The following is a 14,085-nucleotide window of genomic DNA, read 5'->3' as shown; positions in this document are numbered from 1 at the left end:
AACCTGCCTATAACACTACACCTAACCCTAAACATAATCCAAAACCTAGCCTGACCACTAAGCTTAACCCTAACCATAACCTAACCATAGCCTTTATCCTAACCTTAAGACTACCACGCCCTTACCCTAATCCTAACCAGAACCCAAACCTGAACCTAAACTCTCAACATAACTCTAATCCTAAACCTAAATAAAACCCTAATCCTAAACATGACACTAAGCCAAATGTCACCCTAAACCTACTCAAACCCTATCACTCTAACCCTAAACATAACCCAACTCCTAAAAATAACTAACCTTAACCAAATCCCTAAACCTAAACCTAAACCTAAAACCTAAACTTAGCCCTAACTCTAACCCAGCAAGGGTCTGAAGTGAAAATTGGAGCCCAGAGGAGAGAAAAAAGTGACCTCAACACAGAAAAGGGATGTAGCAAGCAGTGCTCTCTTCCTGAGCCCTAGCTCAAGCTGTTTGGAGGAGTGTCTTGAACCTACAGATTCACAGTGACTACTAGTGAACCCAGAGACCTCCACAAAAAAAACTACCACTGGGACACAGCAAGTAACACAGCAGACTGCCATGGCTGTTGAGTTATTTGGGTTCAGACACCTAGGAGAGGCCAATTGGCCCATAGCCATCTCGGAGAGAGGGCAACTGAGCTCAAAACTCAAAGCAGTATCAAGCTGTCTCCATCTAGGAGCTCCCAGTGTCAAGTTGAGGTGCAGCCAAGTTCAAGAGAGCAGGAGGTCAGGGAGCCAAGTTCAAGCTGCTAGTAGACAAGTTAAAGCTGGCAAGAGGCACCTGGAAGGTTGCAAGATGAACAACTCAGCTCTCAGCTTCACAGCCAGAAACTTCAGCAGCCAGAACTTAAATGGAAGTTAATCCACTACCCCGCTGTAATTCTACTGCTGGCTTGTTGGGATCAATCAACATGGATCTGGACTCTGTCTGTGTACTCTGTATACCAGTGACAGCAGAGACATGCCCTGAAGTGGACATTTAAAATTTTTTCTTTCTTTGTTTTGGGTTTTTTTCTGTTTTCTTTATTGTTCTAATTTTTATATGAGTGTGTGTAGAGGACCAGAGGAGAATTAAGGCCTAATTGGCCTCCTCTGTGAGCACAAAAGAGAAAGGCTGCACTCAGGGGTGATTGTATATTGCATACTAGAGAAAAGTTAAAACAGCTGAGATTAAGTTGTTTACCAGAGAATGTACTAATGGATGTTGGAAACCCAATGAATCTTGTGCTACCGTGACTGCTTGTGCCCATGTTTGGGTGAATAAAAGCAAGGTGAGGCAAAGGCTTGGGGCTCCTCTACCAACTAGAGGTACAAGCCCCCTGGTTGCCTGCATGTTAACTCCGTGCCTCTTTATCATTCATCCTCGTCCACTCCTGCATCAGAGAGGAACAAAGTTGTGGGTCTAGGTCCCAGATCAAGGCCAGCCAGGAGATTCAGTGACAGCTGGCACCCTGAACAAGGACCTGAGACCAAGGTCACCAACAAGTATGAAAAGTGTTTCTAGTTTTTTTGTTATTGTTTTGTTCTGTTGTTATTGCTTATGCTTTCCCTCCTGTCTTCACCAGTTTCCAAAAGCTTGTATAATCTTCCTCTGTCCCCCAGCCTTGTTTCTAATTTCTTTCTCTTCTTCTATTTCTCTACTTCTATGCCGAACTCCTTTTAAAATTTCTTCGCTGAGGGTAAAATCACTAAATTGAGGGAATATTTACTATATTACTATTTTCTGGTCTGTATTAGATTTTGTTATATAGCTACAAAACTTGTTCATATAAAAAAATCTTGTTCATATAGTAAAGAGGGCAAATTAATACTTATGATAGTTTGTCATTTTCCAGGCTGTGTTTGAAGTGATTGTTATTGCTCATTGTACTAGTTTAGCCAAGGTGACATAATTGTTCTAATCAGTTGTTCTTCCTGATATGCCAAGACTGAGATTGCCTAAGGGTCATAAATAATACTATAGGCTAGTGCCAAAGAACCAGTGGCTAGGACAAACAGGCAAGAACTTCTAAATTAAAGAGATATGATCTTGCAATAAACTCAAAACCCAAAAGTTAGCTACACCTGGAAGACATGTCTGAGTAGTCATTTCCTATGGATTTTCCATATTAGCAAAAAAGCTACCTACCATGAGCAATTTACAAATATCAATCCAGGAATTAAACTAAAAACAAAAAATGAGAAGACACTTTAGCTTCCAGAACCCCAGACTTTCAGCTCAGCAAAGCCAAAACCAAGGGGGCAATGAGGTAGAACAATATGAAACTCACATACCTGGATTCTCTGAAGTGGTAACAGTAGAAGTAACATAGCAGTGAATGAGGCTCTAGAAAAAAGTCAAATCAGAAACAATTTCTCAGATAACTACAGAGATGGTGACCATAATGAAAGACATGGTTACTGAGTCTAGAGCAGGTCCAGATTTTTTAAAAAATAGAGGAGCTTAGGCAAATGAAGGAAACCATAAATGTTTGACATAGGACAGAAATGGAATCCATGAAACATAGTCAAACAGATAACCAGGAGATTAAAAATTCCATTGAAAGTATATGAAGCAGAATGAGCCAATATGAGGACAGAATCTCAGACACAGAAGATAAGATTTTGGTTAATGACCATGAAAAGGAAGATTTCTTAAAAATAACAAGGGACCATCAGACCTCCCAAATTTAAAGACCCAATCCAAAAATGGGCATTTGAAATGAACATTTTTCAGACAAAGAACTAGAAATAGCAAATAAATATATGAAAAAATGTTCAACATCACTGGTCATTCGAGCGATGCAAATGAAAACAACACTGAGATTCCACCTCACCCCAGAAAGAATGTTTGCTATCATGAAATCAACCAATAACAAATGTTAGCTGGGCTGTGGGGAAAGAGGAACACTGCTCCACTGCTGGTGGGAGTGTCGACTGGTGCAACCACTGTGGAAATCAGTATGGAGATACCTCAAAGAACTAGGACTGGAAGTCCCATTTGACCCAGCCATTCCCCTGCTGGGTATCTTCCCCAAAGAATTAAAAGAATCAAACCACAGTGATATATGTGCACCCATGTTCATAGCAGCACAATTTGTGATAGCTAAAACTTGGAAGCAGCCCAATTGCCCATCAACTGGAGATTGGATAAAGAAAATGTGGTGTTTTTATAAAATGGAGTACTACTCAGCCATAAAAAAATGAGAAATTAGAGATATTGACAGCTAAATGCATGCATATTGAGGTGATACTCTTAAGTGAAATAAATAGGACACACATGTAAATACCAAATAGTTTCTCTAGTGTGAGAAACTGAAAGTGTAAATAAGGACTAAAAGGTATAACACATAACGTCAAATAGGAAGAAAAGCTGCAAAGGGGAAGGGATATATATATTTAAGCGTTCTGGAAGGAACATTACAACATCCTTTTCTGTGTGGGGTTAACAGAAATCCTGGGCCAATGTCTCCCTAAGGACACTGAGATCTGCCTGGAAGAAAGTGTGGCCTAAAATTATATAGGAAAGAGACTTTGAAGGCTGTGTAGAGGAGCCCGAGGTTTCAGTTGACCAACCTGAGTTATAACCAGCCCTTGCAAACAAACTGAGTTTGTAAGTCAAGGGCCCACTGTACTCTATAAAAGGAGATCAAACAGAACATCAGAAATTTGAAAGACATTCCCTGTTCCTGCATAGCCAGAACCAACATTGTCAAAATGGCCATAGTACCAAAACTGGCACAAAGATTTAATGCAATTTGAATCAAAATACGAAAAGCATTCCTTACAGAACCAGAAAAAGAATTCTAAAATTCATATAAAACCAGAAGAGACCCAGAATAATAAAAGTAATGTTAGACAATTAAAGCAGGAAGCATCACATTCCAGATCTGAAGTTATATTACAAAGCTACAGAGATTAAAAACAGCATGGTACCAGCACAAAAACAGACATATGGATAAATGGAAGAGAATATAGGATGCAGAAATAATTCCAGGCACATTCAATCACTTGATCTTTGACAAAGGGCCCAAAAACACATGCTGGAGAAAAGACAGCCTTTTCAACAAATAGTTCTGGAAAAACTATCCACATGCTGAAGATTGAGTCTAGACCAATATCTATCACCATGTTTTAAAATAAAATAAAAATGGATAAAAGACCTAGACATTAAAACAGAAACACTTGATTTGCTAGAAGGTAAAACTTAAGACATGGACATAGGGAGGTCCTTAGTCACGCTGAAGACTCCGAATCAGCCCGCTGCAGACAGGCAGGTCTGTGCACGCTCTACCGAGGTCCTGAGTCACACGGAAGATGCCGAATCACCCCACTACAGACAGGCAGGTCTGCCCACACCCTACCGAGGTCCCCAGTCGCGCAGAACACACGCTGAATCAGCCCACTGCAGACAGGCAGGTCTGTGCACGCCCTACCAAGGTCCTGAGTCGCGCGGAAGACACCAAATCACCCCGCTGCAGCCAGACAGCCACCTGATTCCACACTACAAAGACGCAGAGGACACCAGACCACCAGACCAAGGTACTGAGTCCCACTGCTCCCGGCCCAGAGGTGGGGCTTCTGAGCTGTCATCCCACTGCTCCTGGTCCAGAGGAAGGGGCTTCCCGGTCACCATCACTCCCGCTGCTCCCAGCCCAGAGGAAAGGGCTTTTGGGCCACCTTCTGTCCCGCTGCTCCTGGCCCAGAGGAAGGGGTGTCTGGGCCACCATCCCTCTCACCACTCCCAGCCCAGAGGGAGGGGCTTCTGAGCCACCATCCCACTGCTCCTGGTCCAGAGAAAGGGGTTTCCCGGCCACCATCCCTCCGGCTGCTCCCAGCCCACAGGAAAGGGCTTTTGGGTCACCATCCCTACCGCTGCTCCCGGCCCCTGTCCCACCTCACCCAGCTCAGAGGAGGTAATCTGTGTAGGCGCTAACAGCCCCTCGAACCAGTTGAAATGAGAAAACACGTAAATAAGTCTCGAAACCAGACTTCCAGATCACCTACAGCAATCCCAAAGGAAAATGAGATGGAACCCTCTGATACTCAACCACCTGGACCCACTGAACTGGCAACAAAAGGGGATCTGGAAAAACTGAAATCAGAAATAATTTCTCAGATAACAGGAGAAATTGTGCCCCTAGTGCAAGACATGATTAATAAATCTAGAGAGGAGCTCAGGAACATGATGGAATCCCAACATAGGAAACAAATGGAATCCATAAAACAGATGCAAATAGATTTCTAGGACATGAAGAACTCCATTGCAAGTCTATACAGCAGAATGAGCCAATGTGAGGACAGAATTTCAGACATAGAAGATAAGATTGCAATTAGTGACCAGGAAAAGAAAAATTGCTTCAAAATTATAAGGGAACATGAGAAATCAATCCAGCAGCTGCTAGATGATGCAAAGAAGAATAACATAAGACTGATTGGGCCCAATGAAGAAACAGGAGAGAGTGCAGATGACATAAAAAAATCTCTTCACAGAAATAATGGCAGAAAACTTCCCAAGCAGGGGAAAAGAGCTTGACATACAGATAAGTGAGGCATATAGGACTCCAAATAGCCTTGATCAAAAAAAATCTACACATAGGCATATAATTGTTAAGATTCCAGAAACACAACAGAAGAACAAAGTTCTCCAAGCAGTCAGAGAAAAGAAACAAATCACATACAAAGGAAAGCCCATCAGAATCACAGCAGACTTCTCAACACAAACCATCAAGGCAAGAAGAGCTTGAAGTGACATATTCCAAGCCCTAAAAGAAAACAGCCTCCAACCCAGATTGATGTACCCTGCAAAACTATCTTTCAAAATGGATGGAGAAATAAGATACTTTCATGACAAAGAGCACCTTAGGAACTTCATGAATACCAAACCAGCACTCCAAAGAATTTTACACAATAGCCTAGGAACAGACATTGAGGATCACAACCCCAGGAAGCAAAGCAGAATGAACCTATCTGGCACGACAAGAAATTAAATGTAAAGGGGGAGAACCCAACAAAAAGGAAAAGTCATGGCAATGACAAGTCAATACGTTTCAGTTATAACCATCAAGGTTAATGGTCTCAATTCACCAATCAAAAGAAATAGACTGGCAGAATGGGTCAAGAAGCAAAATCCAACAATATGCTGCATACAAGAAACACACTTAATTCAAAAGGAAACTCATAGACTAAAAGTTAAAGGGTGGAAAACAATACTGCATGCAACAGGAACCTGAAAAAAAGTAAGAGTAGCTATCCTCTTGGCAGATCAAATAGATTTCAAACCAACACTGATTAAGAGAGATGAAGAAGGACACTACATCCTTGTAAAGGGAAGAATCCAAGAGGAAGAGATGATGACAATCATAAATATCTATGCACCAAACACTAGTGCACCCAACTATATAAAACAAATACTAACAGACATGAAAAGTCATATATGTACTAATACAATTGTAGTGGGGGACCTCAACACCCCACTGTCACAAATAGATAGATCAACTAGACTAAAAATAAGTAATGAAATACAGAACTCAATCGAACTCTTGAACAAATGAACTTAACAGATGTTTACAGAGTCTTCCACCCCACAAAATCAGAATACACATTCTTCTCAGCTGCACATGGGTCATTCTCCAAAATAGACCACATACTCACACATAGAACATGTTTAAATAAGTGCAAAGGAATTGAAGTTATCCCCTGTATATTATGAGACCATAGTGTGATGAAATTGGAGATCCATAGCAAAAGAAACTCAAAACATTTCATAAACACGTGGAAATTGAACAACACACTTCTGAATAACCAATGGGTCCCAGAGGAAATTAAAGAAGAAATCAGACAGTTCCTTCAATTAAATGACAATGACAATACAACATATCGGAATCTATGGGACACAATGAAAGCAGTCTTACGAGGGAAATTCATAGCAGTGAATACGCATATTAGGAAAACAGAACGAGCCCAATTAAACAACCTGATGCTGAACCTCAAGCTTCTAGAAAAAGAAGAGCAGGACAACCCCAAAGCTCATACAAGGGAAGAAATTATAAAGATCAGAGGAGAAATCAATGCAATGGAGACTAAGAGAACAATACAAAAAATCAATGAAGCCAAGAGTTGGTTCTTTGAAAGAATCAACAAAATTGATAAACCTTTAGTCAACCTTGTCAGAAAAAGGAAAGAAAAGGCCCAAATCCATGCAATTAGGAATGAAAAGGGTGAAACTACAATAGACCCAGCAGAAATCCAGATGATCATCAATACTTACTTCCAGAACCTATATGCCAATAAGATGGAAAACACAGAAGAAATGGACAGATTCCTAGATACATATGAATTACCAAAGTTGAACGAAGAAGACCTAAAACTTCTGAACAACCCAATATCAACCAATGAAATTGAAAATGTAATTAAAAACTTATCACCTAAGAAAAGCCCGGGCCCTGATGGCTTCACTGCTGAATTCTACAAGACATTTAGAGAGGAACTGCTGCCGCTACTGTTTAAACTCTTCAGTGAAATTGAAAGGGAAGCAATACTTCCAAATTCATTCTTGGAAGCAGGCATCACCTTGATCCCCAAAGCAGAGAAAGACTCAAATGAAAAAGAGAACTATAGGCCAATCTCACTAATGAACATAGATGCAAAAATCCTTAATAAGATCCTGGCAAACAGAATGCAGAAGATCATCAAGAAGATCACACACCCTGATCAAGTGGGATTCATCCCAGGGATGCAGGGATGGTTCAATATATGAAAATCAATTAATGTAATACACTATATCAATAGAGCCAAGGACAAAAACCATATGATTATCTCCATAGATGCAGAAAAAGCATTTGACAAAATCCAACATGCATTTATGATAAAAACCCTACAAAAAATTGGAATAGATGGTCTCTACCTCAAACTGATAGAAACCATCTATGAAAAACCAACAGCCAATATCATACTAAATGGTCAAAAACTGAAATCCTTCACACTCAAATCAGGAACAAGACAAGGATGTCCACTATCACCACTCTTGTTCAATATAGTTCTGGAAACATTAGCCACAGCAATTAGACAAGAGAAAGAAATAAAAGGAATAAAGATAGGAAATGAAGAAGTCAAATTGTCATTATTTGCAGATGACATGATACTCTATATAGAAGACCCCAAGAACTCCACCAAAAGTCTTCTAGACTTAATAACCAAATTCAGTCAAGTAGCTGGTTACAAGGTCAACACACAAAAATCAATAGCTTTCCTCTACACCAATAACAGACTCACTGAGAGAGAAATAGGGCAAATAATTCCTTTCACAATAGCATCCAAAAAACTGAAATACCTAGGAATCATCCTAACGAAAGACATCAAAGACCTCTTCTCTGAAAACTATGGCACTCTGAAAAGAGAGATTGAAGATGATATCAGAAAATGGACAGACATCCCCTGCTCCTGGGTAGGAAGGATTAATATAGTGAAAATGGCCATACTTCCAAAACTGCTATACAGATTTAATGCAATTCCAATTGAGATCCCAGCAGCATACTTCATAGACCTTGAGAAAAAAATCCAAAAATTCATTTGGAGCAAGAAGAGACCCAGAATAGCAAAAGCAATTCTAGGTAACAGAGACATGGCAGGGGGTACCACAATCCCCAACCTGCAACTATACTACAAAGCTACTGTGATAAAAACAGCATGGTACTGGCAAAGAAACAGGCTTGAGGACCAGTGGAACAGATTAGAAGATGCAGAAACAATGCCAGACACAGCCATCTCATCTTCGACAAAGGAGCCAAACACCCTCCCTGGAGGAAAGATAGCCTCTTTAATAAATGGTGCTGGAAAAATTGGGCTTCAACTTGCCAAAGATTAAAACTAGACCTGTATCTCTCACCATGCACTAAACTAAAATCAAAGTGGATTAAACATCTAAATATTAAAATAGAAACTCTGAACCAGTTGGAACAGAGGTTAGGTAGAATCCCTGAAGACATCAGTGTAGGAAAAGATTTTATGAACAAAACCTCAGGTGCCCATGAACTAGCACAAACAATCAACAAATGGGATCTCTTCTTATTAAAAAGCTTCTGCACAGCAAGAGAAACCACCAGCAGCGTGAAGAGACAACCCACAATGTGGGAAAAAAATCTTCACCTGCTCTTCTTCAGACAAAGGTCTACTATCTCAAATCTATAAAGAACTTAAAAAGATCAGACCTCCCAAATTTAAAGACCCAATCCAAAAATGGGCATCTGAAATGAACAGACATTTCTCACACAAAGAAGTAGAAATAGCAAATAAATACATGAAAAAATGTTCAACATCACTGGTCATTCGAGAGATGCAAATGAAAACAATGCTGAGATTCCACTTCACTCCAGAAAGAATGGCTGCTATCATGAAATCAACCAATAACAAATGTTGGTGGGGCTGTGGGGAAAGAGGAACCCTGCTCCACTGCTGGTGGGAGTGTAGACTGGTGCAAGCACTGTGGAAATCAGTATGGAGATACCTCAAAGAACTAGGACTGGAAGTCCCATTTGACCCCACTATTCCACTGCTGGGGATCTTCCCCAAAGAATTAAAAGAATCATACCACAATGATATATGTGCACCCATGTTCATAGCAGCGCAGTTTGTAATAGCTAAAACTTGGAAACAGCCCAAATGCCCATCAACTGGAGACTGGATAAAGAAAATGTGGTGTTTTTATAAAATGGAGTACTACTCAGCCATAAAAAATGAGAAATTAGAGACATTTATAACTAAGTGGATGCACATTGAGGCGATACTCTTAAGTGAAATAAATAGGACACACATGTGTAAATACCAAATAGTTTCTCTGGTGTGAGAAACTGAAAGTGTAAATAAGGACTAAATGTATAATAGGTCATGTGAAATAGGAAGAAAAGGGGCAAAGGGGAAGTAAGTGGGAGGGCTAGGGGAAAGGATAGAAGGGAATGGGATTAATATGAGAAAATGGAAAAATAGGAACAAAATCTTTGTAAATAGGGAGGACTGGAGTGATTGAAGGGAGGGCTGGGCAAGAGTGAAAAATAAGAACCAAGAGAGACTATGTAAAGGTGCAAATTTCCAATGATGAATGTCATTATATTGTATACCTAAAATGTACCAATTACTAGAATGAATAATCGATAATGTAAAATAGGAATAAAAGGTCCAAAGGGGTAGGGGTAGTGGGAGGGGCAGGGGAAAGGAAAGAAGGGAAAGGAAAATATGATGAGAAATGGAAAAAATGGAAATAAAGTCTTTGTAAATAGGGAAGGGTGGAGGGCGTGAAAGGAGGGCTAGGAATGGGAAAAAAATAAGAACCAAGATGCATTATATAAAGGTACAATTCCGAATGAGAAATGTAATTGTGTTGTATATCTACAATGTACCAATAAATAATTTAATACAAAAAAAAAAGACATGGACATAGGTAAGGACTTTTTGAATGGAAATCAAATTGCACAAGAAATAACATCAAGCAGGTATTGTGGTGCATGCCTGAAACCTCAGCACTTGGGAGGCTGTGGCAGGAGGACTGCCATAAAGTCAAGGCCAGCCTGAGCTACACAGTGAGTGGAAGGCCAGGCTGAATTCCATAGCAATACCCTAACAAAAGGAATCAAAGACCTCTACTCTGAAAACTATATAGCACTCTGAAAAGAGATCAAAGATGATATCAGAAAATGGAAAGACATCCCTTGCTCCTGGGTAGGAAGAACCAATATAGCGAAAATAGCTGTACTTCCAAAACTGCTATATAGATTCAATGCAATCCCAATTGAAATTCCAGCAGCATACTTCACAGACCTTGATAAAACAATCCAAAAATTCATTTGGAATAAGAAGAGACCTAGAATAGCAAAAGCAATTCTAGGCAACAAAGACAAGGTAGGGGGTATCACAATCCCCAACTTGAAACTGTACTACAAAGCTACTGTGATAAAAACAGCATGGTACTGGCAAAGAAACAGACCTAAGGATCAGTGGAATAGACTAGAAGACACAGAAACAACTCTAGACATACTCAGCCACTTCATCTTTGACAAAGGAGCCAAAAACCCTCACAGGAGGAAAGATAGCCTCTTAAATGGTGCTGGAAAAATTAGGTTTCAACTTGCCAAAGATTAAAACTAGACTTATATCTCTCATCATACACTAAACTAAAATCAAAATGGATTAAAGATCTAAATATTAAAACAGAAACATTAAACTGGCTGGAAGAGAGGTTAGGTAGAACTCTTGAAGACATTGGCATAGGAAAAGATTTCATGAACAAAACCTCAGTTGCACATGAGCCAGTACAAAGAATCAACAAGTGGGATCGCTTATTAAAAAGCTTCTGGGGCCAGGGATTTAGCTCAGTGGTTCCACCGCCTGCCTCACAAGCACAAGGACCTGAGTTTGATCCCCCGTACCACACAAAAAAGCTTCTGGCTGGGGATTTAGCTCAGTGGTGCCGCTGCCTGCCTCACAAGCGCAAGGTCCTGAATTTGATCCCCAGTACAAAAGCTTCTGCACAGCAAGAGAAACCACCAACAGAGTGAAGAGACAACCTACAATGTGAGAAAAAACTTTTACCAGCTGTTCCTTAGACAAAAGTCTACTATCTAGATATATAAAGAATTTTTAAAAATCAGACCTTCCAAATTTAAAGATCCAATCCAAAAATGGGCATCTGAAATGAACAGACATTTCTCAAAGAAGTAGGAACAGCCAATAAACATATGAAAAATGTTCAGCATCACTGGTCATCCAAATGAAATGAAATGAAGTGAAATGAAATGAAATAATGAAATGAAATGAAATGAAATGAAATGAAATGAAAACAATGCTGAGATTCCACCTCACCCCAGAAAGAATGGCTGCTATCATGAAATCCACTAATAACAAATGCTGGGGGAAAAGGAACACTTCTCCACTGTTGGTGAGAGTGTAGACTGGTACAACCACTGTGGAAATCAGTATGGAGATACCCCAAAGAACTAGTATTAGAGGTCCCATTTGACCCAGCTATCCCTCTGCTGCAGATCTTCCCAAAAGAATTAAAAGAATCATACCACAGTGATATATGTGCACCATGTTTATAGCTGCACAGTTTGTAATAGCTAAAATGAACCAGTGCTGCACTGCTGCAAAGATGCCAGCCACCAGCTATTTCGTGGAGTGTTCTGAGCCACTGTTTAAGACCAGTGTGGAGGCCTACCAGTGGGTGAAGTACACCAAGAACCATACTGTGTACTCCCTTGGGCCAGCCACGTCCAGGGATGGTTAATGCACTGCCTATTGCAATGTGAACAAGCATGAACATCTTGTGCTGTTCTGCAGAGCTGTGACACCCTCATCTGTCAGGACTGCTACTGCAACACCCACAAGGACCACAAGTACCAGTTCCTGGAAGATCCTGGAACCAGCACAAAGTCCTGGCCTCAATGGTGAAATGCCTTGGGGACAGACATGCCATACTGCAGAAGGGCACGGAGCAGGTTTGCAGCTTCACTGGTCATATATCTGATGTGCAGAAGTTTGTGCAGGTGGATGTCAAGATGGCCATCTTGCAGATCATGAAGGAGCTGAATGAGCCGAGCTATGTGCTAGTCAGCAATGCCCAGAAGGCAGATGAGGGGCAGCAGAGCACCTGGAACAGCAGCACTGGGCCTTGACAAAGATCCAGAAGCATCAGAGCACTTTCCCTCTTGGGCTCTGGAGAGTGACAACATAGCCTTGCTGCTTTCTAAGAATTTCATATACTTCTAGCTACACTGAGCCCTCAAGGTCATTGTGGATCCTGTGGAGCCACATGGCAAGAGTTTCAGTGGAACCTCAATGCCTGGACCAAGAGTGCCAAGGCCTTCAGCAAGATTGTAGCTGAGCATCCTGGTACCAACTCCACAGGCCCTACAATCTGGGGCTTCCCTAAGAGCCCCAGGGCCTCTAAGCAAGGAGGGTTCTGGCAGTAGCCAGCCCAGGGAGATACAGAAGAGCTACAGCTTTGGATAAGATGACTCCTACTCCAGTACAGAGCCTGCATCGAAGTGGTTCTGCTCTGGTGAGGACAAAGTGAATGGCCTCATGGGCAAGATGTCATGGGTGAGCCAGCCAGCCAGCCACATCTTCAAGGTCTTTCCAGGCAGCACCACTGAAAACTCCACTCACTGTTACTGAGAATGATGCTGTTGCCATAGCTCCTGATCAGCCTGGGACTATGCCCTCCAGAAGCACCCAGGGTACCTGGTGCCTCACACCTCTCTCCTCCATAGAGAAGGAGACACAGGCCATCATTAGAGCTCCTCCTGCTGCTGCTGAGGGCCTTGAGATCAAATCTGTGCTGATGGTTCTGGCCAAGAGCCCTGGCACTGAGGGCCCCTGCCTGGCCTCTCCTAGTGGTAGCAATACCTCAGGCCTGGAGGTGGTGGCTCCTAAGGGCACCTCAGTCCCAGGTGGTAGCCCAGGCAATTTGGATTACACAACCATTACCTGACATGTTTGCCAGAAGCCAGGTGACTTGGTCATGTGCAACTAGTGTGAGTTTTGCTTCCATCTGAACTGCCATCTGCTTGCCCTGAGGGATGTACCAGGGGAGGAGTGGAGCTGCTTGCTCTGCTATGTGCTCCCCAACTTGAAAAAGGAGGATAGCAGCCTTAGCATAGATGGTGTTGACAACTCTGGCATGGTGGCCATGCTCTCACCAACCAATCTGCAGAAATGTGAATGTGTCCTCCTGGCCCATTCTGCCATAAACCCACAGCCCCCAACACCAGCTGGCTACTGACTCTACTTTCTCCATGGTCTACCTGGACCTGACCCTGATCTGTGCCCGCCTCCGGGAAAGCTGTCATCCCTTACACCTTCCCCCAGGAGTTTGCCCAGGATGTAGACTACATGTTCAAGCAGTTCAATTAGATGACTGAGGACAAGGCAGATAGACAGTCCACCATCAGCCTGCAGTGCCTCCAGACATGCATGAATGAGACCTTCAGTAACACCAAGTTCTCCACTGTGATGGTGGAGCCCCCACCACTGCTTGTTCAGTGCTGTTCTATCTTTACAGGAGCTGTCTGGTGGCCCTGGTGATGGTCCCTGA

General features: G+C 41.8%; 1 pseudogene; it reads left to right on the top strand.

Annotated features, from left to right (window-relative positions):
- Nucleotides 1-12,081: 12,081 nt before the first annotated feature.
- Nucleotides 12,082-14,085, top strand: LOC101712608 (transcription intermediary factor 1-beta pseudogene; annotated as a pseudogene).

This window comes from Heterocephalus glaber, unplaced genomic scaffold, assembly GCF_053883595.1.
Source record: "Heterocephalus glaber isolate CG9 unplaced genomic scaffold, H.glaber_assembly_v1.0 deba00001444, whole genome shotgun sequence".
NCBI lineage: Eukaryota > Metazoa > Chordata > Mammalia > Rodentia > Bathyergidae > Heterocephalus > Heterocephalus glaber.
This window is presented reverse-complemented; position numbering and strand designations above follow the sequence as displayed.